At 45.8% G+C, this 12998-nt stretch overlaps 1 protein-coding gene, 1 long non-coding RNA gene and 1 pseudogene across 5 annotated transcripts in view; 2 read left to right on the forward strand and 1 right to left on the reverse strand.

The window, feature by feature from the left end:
- The window catches only part of ZFP82 (ZFP82 zinc finger protein), a 90429-nt gene that overhangs the window by 24395 nt on the left and 53036 nt on the right, over positions 1-12998 (reverse strand). For 3 of the 4 annotated variants that reach the window (XM_065536500.2, XM_005588953.5, XM_065536499.2), the window contains exon 1: positions 1492-1632. The exons of the other annotated variant lie outside the window; for it this stretch is intronic. The gene's annotated coding sequence lies outside the window, so the exon portion shown is untranslated. Of the gene's footprint in view, positions 1-1491; positions 1633-12998 lie in introns of those variants that run through there. 4 annotated transcript variants of the gene reach the window in all.
- On the forward strand, positions 684-3520 carry LOC141409087 (uncharacterized). Its single transcript, XR_012427505.1, has 2 exons — positions 684-802; positions 1274-3520. It is a non-coding gene; the product is annotated as an uncharacterized lncRNA (long non-coding RNA).
- Positions 5761-7337, forward strand: LOC102137067 (peroxisomal succinyl-coenzyme A thioesterase pseudogene; annotated as a pseudogene).

The following is a 12998-nucleotide window of genomic DNA, read 5'->3' on the forward strand; positions in this document are numbered from 1 at the left end:
GACATGAGTGGGTTTTGGGAAAATAAACAACAGCATGGCACAAATAAGTAACACCCATCAGTTCTTTGTTCTTCATCAAAACGATGGGCTATTTTCACTATCAAGATTCTTCTATGAATGAACACAATCAAGTAACATTCCTAAATTCAGTAAAAATATACCAAAGCAGACAGAACAGTGTGGTAAACAACTGTTTATCTCTTTTTCTCCACTAAGAAACTAGTTTTATATTATGTATAATCCTTGCAAAATGTTTTATTAATCTCTGTTCTAAGAGCTTTACACATAGTAATTAAAAGAAGGCCCACAGAAGTAATGAAAAATATCTACCAAACGGGTATGTGCATACAGGCTCTCGGGAGCGGACCTAGGTATCAACTCAATGGACAGGACATTTATGGAGAATGAAACAAATATTCTCATGTCCTAAGAAATAAGAATGCATTTCACAGAAGAAAGCAGAAACACCCACTCGCCTCGACCTTGACTTAAACAGGCAACAGCAACTCATTCCTCCTCCCCCTCAGACCCCTTTTCTTAAAGAGTTGGGCAGGACTGGCTAAGAAGGGAACCTGGCTTTTCTTGCAGCCCAGCCTCGCATGGTTAAATTAGGGCACAATGCCACTACCGCCCACCCACACATAACCAGAGTAACATAAGAGAAGGGGTTGTTAACTCTTCCCAGTATCAAAGAAAGATCAGGGTCATGGATGCCCGGGGCTGGAACTGGAGTTCACAGTAGCTTCCTGGAAGCAATGCTGTGGTTCTGAAACCTGCAGCTGGACTCTTCAGAGCTGTGAGTGTACGTGCATGGGTCCGGGTCCGCGGGGAGGTGGCGTGGGAGTCCCTCCAGGAGCAAGCATGGGCGGGAGCGGGGGCTCGTTCAGTTCTAACATTCCTATCCCAAGGTCGGGTCTGAGCCTTGTTCCGCTGTTGCCCAGGCTGGAATGCAGTTGGTGCTATCATAGCTCACTGCAGCCTCGACCTCCTCCTAGGCTCAAGCCATCCTCCCGCCTCAGCCTCTCCAGTAGCTGGGACCACAGGAGAGCGCCACCACACTCGGCTCATTTTTTAAATTTCTGGTACAGATGGGAGTTTCGCTTTGCTGCCCAGGCTGGTCTCGAACTCCTGGCTTCCTGCGATCCTCCCGCCTCGCTCTCCCAGAGCGTTGGGATTACAGATGTGAGCCACCTGGCCGGGCCTAGTCTGAGCCTTTCTGCTGGGAGTCTTTTTTCTGGCGCGCAGAAACTAACCAAGGGCCATTTCTCTGCAGCTGGGCCCGGTGTGGGCAGAGGATGCTGGGGTCAGTCACGCACTCCACGGCCACAACAACCTTCGCTCATACAATAGGCTCTGCACCCAAGTCAGCCGCACAGACGCCGTCACATCCCAGCCCCGGCCCCGTCACGCCCACGACACACACACCCGGGCCTGAGGCGCGGGGTCCCGCCGCTCTGCGATACTGCAGTGGTCCCGCTCCCCTCTCCTTACCCCGTGCCGCAGTGCTTTTCCTACGGATTGCCAGGACCGACGCTTCGAGCCAGGACTCCTCACTCGGGGCGCGAACCCGAGGCACAGCGATGCCGGAACAGAGGGAGCCACGGCCGGATCGGGCCACAATCTCCGGGGCCTAACGGGCTGCGCGCGGGGGCTGCTGGGAGGGCCGGGCGCGCTCACGGAGTGCGCAGGCGCGGCCAGTCGCAAGGGTCCGCTCACTGGTGCAGCTCCACGCTCTGTGTGAACCGCGAGCCGGAGTTAGGCCTGTCCCAACGAGGCTGCGCTTCGAGTCCCTTAGCGCTTGCGGATAGGGCGGCAGGGCCTGGGAGGGAGCGGGGACAGATGGCTGGCGCGTTAAAGAAAGGCGCCCGCGACCGCCTCTCCATAGGGCCGACTAGGGAGCTCTGTGAGCGAGGACGGCGCTGCGGGTCTGTCCTTGGCGCGGTCCTGTCCCTGGCACGGTCCTGTCCCTGGCGCGGTCCTGAGTGGGATTCTTTCACTGGGTGTGGCTGGTTGGGATTTGAGACGATGTGACTCGGCAGACTTGGGGATGACCGGGATGAGGTTTGTGACAGATTGTGTGACTGGAATTGAGTCGAGCTCCATAGGACTGAGAGTACCGTGGGCGACTGTGAGGCCACCCGGTTGACTGCGTGCGCTTGCGTTTCTGTGAGCGCGTATATAACCCACGATAAACTTTAATGTGGCGCGGTTTTTTTGATGTTTGTTTTCCTCTTCGGATCTTTCCTGGAGATCGTGTGAGTCAGTGTGTGTCTGAGAAACGACGTCCCTGATTGTGTGGTGGGTGTGTGCCCGCGGGGCTGTGACGAAGTGACTGGATAATTGATTGTGACCCAGAGCCTCGCTCTCCTCAACTACGAAACAGAGAGGGGAATGTTGCATCCTCAAGAGCATCAGCTTGACTGCAGGATTTGGTGAAAAGCGCATTTTTTTAAATTACGTATTTATTTTCCATTTAATCACAGGCTTATTATGGGGGAGAATGCAAATGAGCGTAACTTTTACATTAAGATTTTATAGGAGATTCTTGGCATAGTTTATTTGCTTCTGCCCCAGATTCCTTCTTTATTAGGGATTTTGAGGGGGAAGTGAGGGAAGATTTGAGAAGGCCTAGACTAAGAAAAAATAAAAGCAGCAGTATGGCTAAATCAGACAGCCCAGGATTATGGAGTCAGATATCTTGGGTTCTAGATCAGGCATTGTTTTCCCTTTATTAAAGCAGTGCAAGAAACTTGAGACCCAAAGCATGAGTTCAGACTCACATTACTAATCTAAATTTAACATCACAGGGTTTTATTCTTGCCTTTTATATTCCTGTTTATTTTCTTTAACAAATCTTGGTTCCTAGCAATATTAACATATTTATTAGTTTTAGACTAAATCGCTATAAAAAGTTTAAAATTGCAACACCAATATTATTGCTAACAACAAAGCTAGTAATTGAAATATCAGATTGCAGTTCTTTTAGAGCAGCTATATCCTGCAGGCCAAATCTGTCCTGCTGCCAGTTGTTGTATAGCTAAGGAAATAGGAATGGTGTGTGTGTGTGTGTGTGTGTGTGTGTGTGTGTGTGTGTGTAAATTTTTTTTTTTTTTGAGACAGAGCAAGACTCTGTTGCCCAGGCTAGAGTGCAGTGGCACGATCTCGACTCACTGCAGCCTTCATCTCCCAGGTTCCAGCAATTCTCCTGCCTCGGCCTCCTGAGTAGCTGGGATTACAGGTGCCCGCCACCATGCCTGGCTAATTTTTGTATTTTTAGTAGAGATGGGGTTTCACCATGTTGGCCAGGCTGGTCTCAAACTCCTGGTCTCAAGTGATCCGCCCACCTCTGCCTCCCAAAGTGCTGGGATTACAGGTGTGAGCCACTGCGCCCGGCCCGTTCCTATATTTTCCGTTTCTATATTTTTAAATAATAAAAAAATGAAAAGGAGAATATTTTGTGAAGTATGAAAATCATACATGTCAAATTTCAGTGTCCATAAATAAAAGTTTTATTGGAACATAGCCGTACTTGGTTGTGTACTGTCTATGGCTATATTTGAACTACAAGGACAGACTCGAGTAGTTACACAGACCAGATGGCCCACGCATCCTAAAATACAGTCAGTTCTCACTATTCACAGTAGTTATGGTCTATAAACTTGCTGCAAACATGGAATTAGTGCATACCATTCCACTGCTTCTAGGGGAAATACAGGGTTAGCTTCCTGTAAGCATCTCGTCACATTTTAGTCAACTGATGAATGCATAAGCTTATTTTGTTGTGTTTCTTGTCTTTCTTTCTTTTTTCTTTCTTGCTTTTTTTTTTTTTTTTTTTTTTGAGATAGGGTCTTACTGTGTCACCCAGGCTGGAGTGCAGTGGTGGGAACTTGGCTCACTGCAACCTCCACCTCCCAGGTTCCAGAAATCTCCTGCCTCAGTCCCCAGAGTAGCTGGGAATACAGATGCATGTCACCATGCCCAGCTGATTTTTGTATTTTGTAGAGACGGAGTTTCACCATGTTGACTAGGCTGGTCTCGAACTCCTGACCTCAGGTGATCCACCCGCCTGGGCCTCCCAAAAGTGCTGAGATTACAGGCATGAGCCACTGTGCCCAGCCTTATTGTGTTTCTATTTAAACACCTTAATATATATTATTGATTCATTAACACTTGAACTCATGGCCAACAGCTCCATAACTCATGCCTGAATGAAACTTACCTAACACATGTATTTTTTCTATAAGACACAAGACCGCCTTCTCATTCATAGCAACATTCAACAGCACTTTAGCACTACTCCATTTGGGGTCCCTTTGAAACAGCAAAATCACCAGCAATCACAAAAATACGAGAAGCCAAGGTACTAAATGGACGGTAAAAAGGGCACTTGTTTACAGTATGAGAGCTGAAATAAGAAGACAGAGAGTCACTTTGTTTGACTTTGGCTGAGAACATGCCTATTAAGGGACTCAAAACTGTTCACCGCTCTTCAGATGTCCACAAATAACCACAAAGGTGCTGCAAATATTGACTCTGAGTTTACACAAAAAAGTTTTAGGAAGTAGATGAATTCACAGATACAGAATCTGTGAATGAAGATTGACTGTATTTACTATCAGGCCCTGTAAAGTAAAAGTTTGCCAATCCCTGTTTTTATATGTCCCTCTTAGTTATACAGCTAGTGTTTAAAAACTACTTGAAATAATTATTTTCCCTATGCCATCAATTATGTCTATAATTGATTGTACCCCATTAAATAAGCAAAAAGAAAAAAAGCTTTCTTTATAGAAGGCCAGCTAATAACTATCAGGTGTTTGATTTTACCTGGCTTAGACACTGTGCTTCAAATGCATTTATGATGTTTGGTTTTAACAAGGATTTTGCACAGTATAGTATTTTCCTTAAGTTCAATGTCATTTCTATGTCATGGCAGCCATCACCTGCAGTTAGGTAAGACAGTGACATCATTAACATGGATGCATTTTCATGGCATGAAGGCTAGCCATTGGTGGGGTAATATTATAACCCAATTTATCAGTAAACGCTGAGTTTTCTTTGAAGTCAGTCTCTGATTTCTTACAGTACTTGATGTCTGCTTTGCCTGCTAGTGACCAATTCCCCTGCGTCTTTACAGAGCCTTGTCACTCACTCAGTGTAAATAAACACAGTGGTGGAAACGAGGTTTCCCAAAGTATCCTTATGTGCAAGAGTGTTTCTTATTACTTTGGAAATACTAAGCTGAGTTTAATGTTTATTCTTTTTCTACCAACAGACACAAAAAGGACAAGTACATTCCTTAGAATATTCAATAAAATTTTCTACAGGGATATGGTTAAATACTCTTCTGTCTTCACCACTTTTTTTGTTTTTACTTTACTTGGAAATTATAATTCTCTAGGAATAATGGGGCAGGAGTCTAAAATATACTTTGTGGGAGTGAAGTAGATATTTTTTCCAAGTAAAAAAAAAAAAAATCAGGCTAGGCGTGATGGTTTAGGCCAGGCGTGAAGGCTCATGCCTATACTCGTGATGGCTCTGACACATACTCGGAAGGCCGAGGCAGGAGGATAGCTTGAGCCTGTGAGATCGAGATTACAGTGAGCTATGATCAGCCACTGCACTCCGGCCTGGGCAACAGAGCGAGACCGTGTCTCAAAAAAAAAAAAAAAAAAAAAAAAAAAAAAAAAAAAAAAAAAAAATTCTGCGCTCCCCGGGGTCCGAGGAGAGGACCCAGGAGAGGAGTCTAGCTCCTTTTGCCTCAGACGAGTCCAGGGCGCCGGGTTAACTGGTCTAAAGTCCCAGGCGCTCTCTGGGACTGCTCAGCCACCGGCCGCTCCCGGCACCAGGAGACACCGGACGCCCTCTGGACAATCGGCGCACTTGCCACGATCTTGGACGGGCCTCGGGCATCAACCTTGGGATTCCCCGCTCCGGCTCCAAAATGTCAGCAACGCTGATCCTGGAGCCCACGGGCCGCGGCTGCTGGGACAAGCGGTGCGTATCGCCGTGCGCGGCCTGGCCCCGGAGCAACCGGTCGCGCTGCGCGCGCGTCCCTGCACTACGAGAAGGGCGCGCTCTTCCGGGCCCACGCGCGCTACTGAGCTGACGCCCGCGGCGAGCTGGACCTGGAGCGCGCGCCCGTGCTGGGCGGCAGCCTCGGGGTCTCGAGCCCATGGGGCTGCTCTGGGCCCTGGAATCCAAGAAGTCTTTTTGGCGCTTTCTGAAGCGGGACATACAGATTCCCTTTGTGGTGGAGTTGGAGGTGCTGGACGGCCACGACCCCAGGCCTGGACGGCTGCTATGCCACGCGCGGCACGAGCTCGGCTTCTTCTCGCTGGGGGTGCGGCGCGGGTCAGTACGCGCGGGCCGGGTGCGCGCCACGCCCTTCCTGTCGCCAGGACCTGGACCCTTCCTAGGGATCATTGGCATCTTTGGTTATCGGAGGGAGCCTGTTAAAATATCGAGCCAGCCTCCTTGCTGGCCGTGGCTTTGTCACGTTGGCTCTAGCTTATTATAACTTTGAAGATCTCCCCAAGATCGTGGACAACATACCCCTGGAGTACTTCGAAGAAGCCCTATGCTACATGTTTCAGCATCCCCAGGTAAAAGGTCCAGGCATTGGGCTTTGGGGCATTTCTCTAGGAACTGATACTTGTCTCTCAATGGCCTCATTCTTGAAGAATGTCTCAGCCAGTTTCCATCAATGGATCCCGGATCAGTGGGAACAGAGGCATAAACTAGAAGCAGAATAGCATTCCACGATTGGGCTATGACCTGAGGAGAATCAAGGTAGCTTTCTCAGGCCTCGTGGACGTCGTGGATATAAGGAATGATCTTGGAGGAGGGTATGAGAACCCCAGCATGATTTCAATAGAGAAGGCCCAGGGCCCCATCCTTTTCATTGTTGGTCAGGATGACCATAACCGGAGGAGTGAGTTGTATGCCCGGTCTCTGAACGGTTACAGGCCCATGGAAAGGAAAAAGCCCAGATCGTCTTTTTACCCTGGGACTGGGCTTTACATTGAGCCTCCTTACTTCCCTCTGTGCCCAGCTTCCCTTCACAAATTACTGAACAAACATGTGATGTGGATTGGGGAGCCAGGGCTCATTCTAAGGCCCAGGTAGATGCCTGGAAGCAAATTCTAGCCGCCTTCTGCAAACATGTGGGAGGTACCCAGAAAACAGCTTTCCCTAAATTGTAATTCATTTGTCTGTTGTTGACATGACAGATTCAACATCAGATTCTAGTGTTCAATAACCCTATGTGAATCAGCTGTCTCCTGGATAACATTAAAGCCATGTCTTTGTTATTAAAAAAAAAAAAAAAAATCGGCCGGGTGCGGTAGCTCAGGCCTGTAATCCCAGCACTTTGGGAGGCGGAGGCGGGTGGATCACAAGGTCAGGAGTTCGAGACCAGCCTGGCCAACATGGCGAAACCCCGTCTCTACTAAAAATACAAAAATCAGCCAGGAGTGGTGCAGGCACCTATGATCCCAGCTACTCGGTAGGCTGAGGCAGGAGAATCGCTTGAACCCAGGAGGCGGAGGTTGCAGTGAGCCAAGATCATGCCATTGCACTCCATCCTGGAAGACAAGAGCAAGATTCCGTCTCAAAAAAAAAAAGAAAAAAAAAAATCAGTAAACTAGAAATCTCTGAACGAAGTATCATACATGTAACTTAATTTTCCCATAGATATAGGCAAAGAGAAGTTGTTTAGTTACAGCCTCTATCTAGCACAGCAATCTCCTCAAAACACAAGGTAGCCACCTGGAGAGGCCACAGAGGAGATATCTAAGAGATATAACACTAGGGACGTTTGCAATTGGAAATTAAATGACACTTTAAAAGTGTATTTATCAATGTCAAGCCTTGATAGAGTGTTCACATATGTCTGAAACCTAATACATGTTTTATATGTAATAAATGTAAACAGCTTAGCTCTCATCCATTCAAGATGGGAGAAAAACTAAGTTAATGTGATAAATGTATTGAGGTGTTTGGCTTTCACTCAATGCTTCCTGATACTCAAAAAGTCTTCAAGGGAAGGAACCAAATAAATGCAGAGTATGGAAAAAATGAAGCCATACACATATTAGTGTGTGGTAAATGTTTCCATTGAAAGTAAAATCTTTACACTCACCAAAGCGTCTCCATAAGAGAGAAGCTGTATATTAGAAATGTAAATGTTTTGATAGCAACTGAAATCTTTACAGAGATAGAGAAATCTGATAACTGTTATTATTGTAGTAGGGATTTAAGCTAAGTTCTTGTCTCATGGTAGTCATCTAGGTTCTTGATGTTTTGAACAAAGAATTGGACAAAATGCACAAAGCAACAAAACAATGAAGCAACGGAAGCACAGATTTATTGAAACAAAAGTACACTCTGCAGAGGGGGAGCAGGCTTAAGCGCAAAGAGTTCTGGTTACGGAATTTTCTGGGTTTTAAATACCCTCTAGAGGTTTCCCATTGGGTACTTGGTTACACTGTATGTAAATGAAGGAATGGCCCACAACCAGTCTGATTGGTTGTGGAAGGCAGGACCAATCAGAGACTAAAAGGTAGTTACAAAGTTATGCCCTATGCAAGTGTCTGATTGATTTCTGCACCACAGTGCAAAGGTAGTAGCTTCTGATCCTTTTGTTACTTGGGTGTGGAGAGACAGGATTTTCCTTTTGATTCAGTTCTAAGAAGTCAGCGGGAATGGCCTTATGTTCCCTGCCTCCAGACCTATTCTCTTGTCTCACCTCCATTTATCACTGAAGAGTTCACAATACATGACTCTCCAGAAAGAGACATGTGACATTAATATGTCAGACTCAATCAGTGTCTTCACACTGGAATGACTTTATTAGTATGAAGCTGGAGTAACATTTTATCATTAGCACAGAACGAGAAGCATTGCAGATGATAGAGCCTTTTTTGGTCACCAAGTGATGCAGCCAGTACACTATTGACTAGCAGTGACGGTAGCAGGTCTTCTTGCCTTGGTCCTGATCTTAAAGGGAAAGATTTCAGTATTTCATCATTAAGTAAAAAATATGCTGTTGTTGTTTTTTTGAAACAGGGTCTCCCTCTGTCGCCTAGGTTGGAGTGCAATGGTGCCATCAGGGCTCACTGCAGCCTCTACCTCCTAGGCTCAAGTAGTTCTCCTGACTCAGCCTCCTAAGTAGCTGGTACTAGACAAGCACCACCACACCCAGCTAATTTTTTTTTTTTTTTTTTTTTTGAGACGGAGTCTTGCTCTGTAGCCCGGGCTGGAGTGCAGTGGCCGGATCTCAGCTCACTGCAAGCTCCGCCTCCCGGGTTTACGCCATTCTCCTGCCTCAGCCTCCGGAGTAGCTGGGACTACAGGCGCCCGCCACCTCGCCCGGCTAGTTTTTTGTATTTTTAGTAGAGACGGGGTTTCACGGTGTTAGCCAGGATGGTCTCGATCTCCTGACGTCGTGATCCGCCCGTCTCGGCCTCCCAAAGTGCTGGGATTACAGGCTTGAGCCACCGCGCCCGGCCGCTAATTTTTAAATTTTTTTGTAGAGATGAGGTCTCACTATATTGCCCAGGCTGGTCTCAAACTCCTGGGCTCAAGTAATCCTCCTGCCTCAGCCTCCCAAAGTGCTGGGATTACAGGTATGAGGCACCGTGCCCATCAAAAAAATGCGCTTAAAGTTCTCCTTTGATATCCTTTCTTAGAAGTTTCCTTGTATTTCCATTTTTCCAAGAGGCTTGATGATAATTTAATTTGAAATTCTATCATCTTTTCTATATCTTTTCAGATGATCCTGGGGTTCTTTCTAAATTAATACATTAATGTGGGGAATCATATTAACTGATTTTTAAATAATAAGTCAAACTTGCATTTCTGGAATAAATATCTCAAGTTGGTCATAATCTAGTTGGCTAAAAATCTAGTTCCCTTAATGATTTAGATAAGAACTTTGTATCTACCTTCATGAATACAACTACCCCATAATTTTCTTTTCTCATACTGTCTTTGAGAGATTTTGAAATCAAGGTGATCATATTTTCCTTCTTTTTAATTTTTTTGAGAAAAAGTCTGTCTCTGTTGCTCAAGCTGGAGTGCAGTGGCATGATCTCAGCCTACTACAACTTCCAACTCCTGGGTTCAAGAGATTCTCCTGCCTCAGCCTCCGAAGTAGCTGGGAATACAGGCCGCACCACCATGCCCAGCTAATTTTTGTGTTTTTAGTAGAGATGGGATTACTATGTTGGCCAGGCTGGTCTTGAACTCCTGACCTCGTGATCCACCCGTCTCTGCCTCCTAAAGTGCTGGGATTACAGGTGTGAGCCACCACGCCCGGCCAGTGATCCTATTTTCATTAAAGAAGTCATTGTTTCTGCCTTTTTATTCTCTGGGAAAGTTTATGTAAGGTTGGAATTGTTCTTAACCTGAATGGGTTGGTAGAACTTTTCAATTAAATCATTTGGAACTGAAATTCTCTTTCTGGGATGCTATTTGCTGATAGTCATTCCAAAAACTTCTGTGCCAAAAAAGCCACACACTAGGTATCTTAGTTCATGGTCTACTCAGTGTAACACACAATAAATATCTCCCTGAAGCTAAGGAAAAGGCCACCTTCCACCCTTCAGTGAACAACAATGAGTTCAGGGAGCAGTAATCTCTTTCTCAATTCCAGCTGGTCTTATCTATAGTTCTTCTATGCCAGATTCCCTTTTGTATCTTTTGTACCTTTGTGGATTTGATTACAAGTGGGGTCACAATTGTGGATAGCCTGAAGATATGAGAAATGTCTATTGTGAGAAGGTAATGAAGGAGAGTTGGTGACCAGCAGGATGAGAGCTTTAGCCATGGGGCAAATAAGACAGAGCCAAGTCAGCAGGGATGTAAGATGTAAGAGGGCTCTGGTGCTCAGGTAGAACTGGATAAAGGATGGGTGAGTTGGAGTTAAAAGTTCCATGTCATAACACCAGGAAGGCAATAAAAATGTTTTTATTGTGGCAAAATATACATAATATAAAAAGTCACCATTTTAACCATTTTTAAAGCATAACATTTAGAGGCACCTAGTGAATTCACAGTAGTTTTTGTTTTTGAGACAGAGTCTCGCACTGTCGCCCGGGCTGGAGTCTGGAGTGCAGCAGCACGATCTTGGCTCACTGCAACCTCCGCCTCTGCCTCCCGTGTTCAAGCCATTCTCCTGCCTCAGCCTCCTGAGTAGCTGGGATTATAGGTGCCCAACACCACGCCCAGATAATTTTTGTATTTTAGTAGAGACGGGGTTTCACCATGTTGGCCAGGTTGGTTTCAAACTCCCGACCTCGTAATTTGCCTGCCTTGGCCTCCCAAAGTGCTGGGAATACAGGCGTGAGCCACTGTGCCCAGCTGAATTCATGGTGTTCTTTCATCACCACTATCCAGTTCCAGAACATTTAATCACCACCCCCCAAAAAAATAATAATAATAAAAATAAAAGCCATTGATATGGTTTGGCTCTGTGTCCCCACCTAAATCTCATCTCAAATTGTAATCCCCATAATCCCCACATGTTGAAGGAGGGACTTGATGGGAGGTGATTGGATTATAGGGGCAGTTTCCTCCATGCTGTTTTTGTGATAGTGAGTTCTCACCAGATCTGATGGTTTTATAAGTGTTTGACAGTTCCTCCTTCACACTCTCTCTCTCACCTGCTGCTGTGTAAGACGTGCTTGCTTCCTCTTCCGTCATGATTGTAAGTTTCCTGAGGCCTCCCGAGCCATGCGGAACTGTGAGTCAATTAAACCTCCTTTCTTTAAAAATTACACAGTCTCTAGGCCGGGCGCAGTGGCTCAAGCCTGTAATCCCAGCACTTTGGGAGGCCGAGACGGGCGGATCACGAGGTCAGGAGTTCGAGACCATCCTGGCTAACACGGTGAAACCCCGTCTCTACTAAAAAAAAAATACAAAAAACTAGCCGGGCGAGGTGGCGGGCGCCTGTAGTCCCGGCTACTCGGGAGGCTGAGGCAGGAGAATGGCGTAAAAACCCGGGAGGCAGAGCTTGCAGTGAGCTGAGATCCGGCCACTGCACTCCAGCCTGGGCGACACAGCGAGACTCCGTCTCAAAAAAAAAAAAAAAAAAAAAATTACACAGTCTCGGGCAGTTCTTTATAGCAGTGTGAAAACGAACTAATATACCCCCATACCTTCTAAGTTGCTTTGCATTCCTTACTTCCTCCAGCCTTGGCAACTACTAATCTGCTTTCTGTCTCTATAGATTTGCCTGTTATAGATACTTTATATAAATGGAACCATACAATATGAGCCCTTTTATGTCTGGCTCCTTTCACTTAGCATAATATTTTGAATATTCATCCATGCTGTAGCATACATCAATACATCAATACTTTATTTCTTTTTCTAGCTGAATACTGTTCTATTGTATGAATGTACCACATTTTGTTGACCCATCAGTAGATAGAAGTGCATTGTTTCTACCTTTTGGCTATTGTGAATATTGCTGCCATAAACTTTGTGTACAAGTTTTTGTTTAAACACTCATTTTCAATTCTTTTAAGTATATACTCAATATATACAAGTGGGCCAGGCATGGTGGCTCACACCTGTAATCTCAGCCCTTTGGAAGGCCAAGGTGGGCAGATCACTTGAGGCCAGGATTTCAAGACCAGCCTGGCCAACATGGTAAAACTCTGTCTCTACTAAAAGTACAAAAATTAGCTGGGCATGGTGGTGTGCACCTGTAATCCCAGCTACTTGGGAGGCTGAGGCATGAGAATCACTTAAACTCAAGAAGGGGAGGTTGCAGTAAGCCAAGACTGCACTCCAGCCTGGGCAACAGTGCAAGATTCTGTCTTAAAAAAAAAAGTCTTAAAAAAATGCATAGCATGTGTGTGTATATATATATATATGCACACACACACACGCACACACACATACACAAAGCACATATATATATATGGAATTCCTGAGTCATACAGTAATTTATGTTCAGTTTATTGAGTAACCCCCAAACTTTTTTCCACAGC

The sequence above is a fragment of the Macaca fascicularis genome, chromosome 19 (assembly GCF_037993035.2).
Source record: "Macaca fascicularis isolate 582-1 chromosome 19, T2T-MFA8v1.1".
In the NCBI taxonomy this organism is placed as follows: Eukaryota; Metazoa; Chordata; class Mammalia; order Primates; family Cercopithecidae; genus Macaca; species Macaca fascicularis.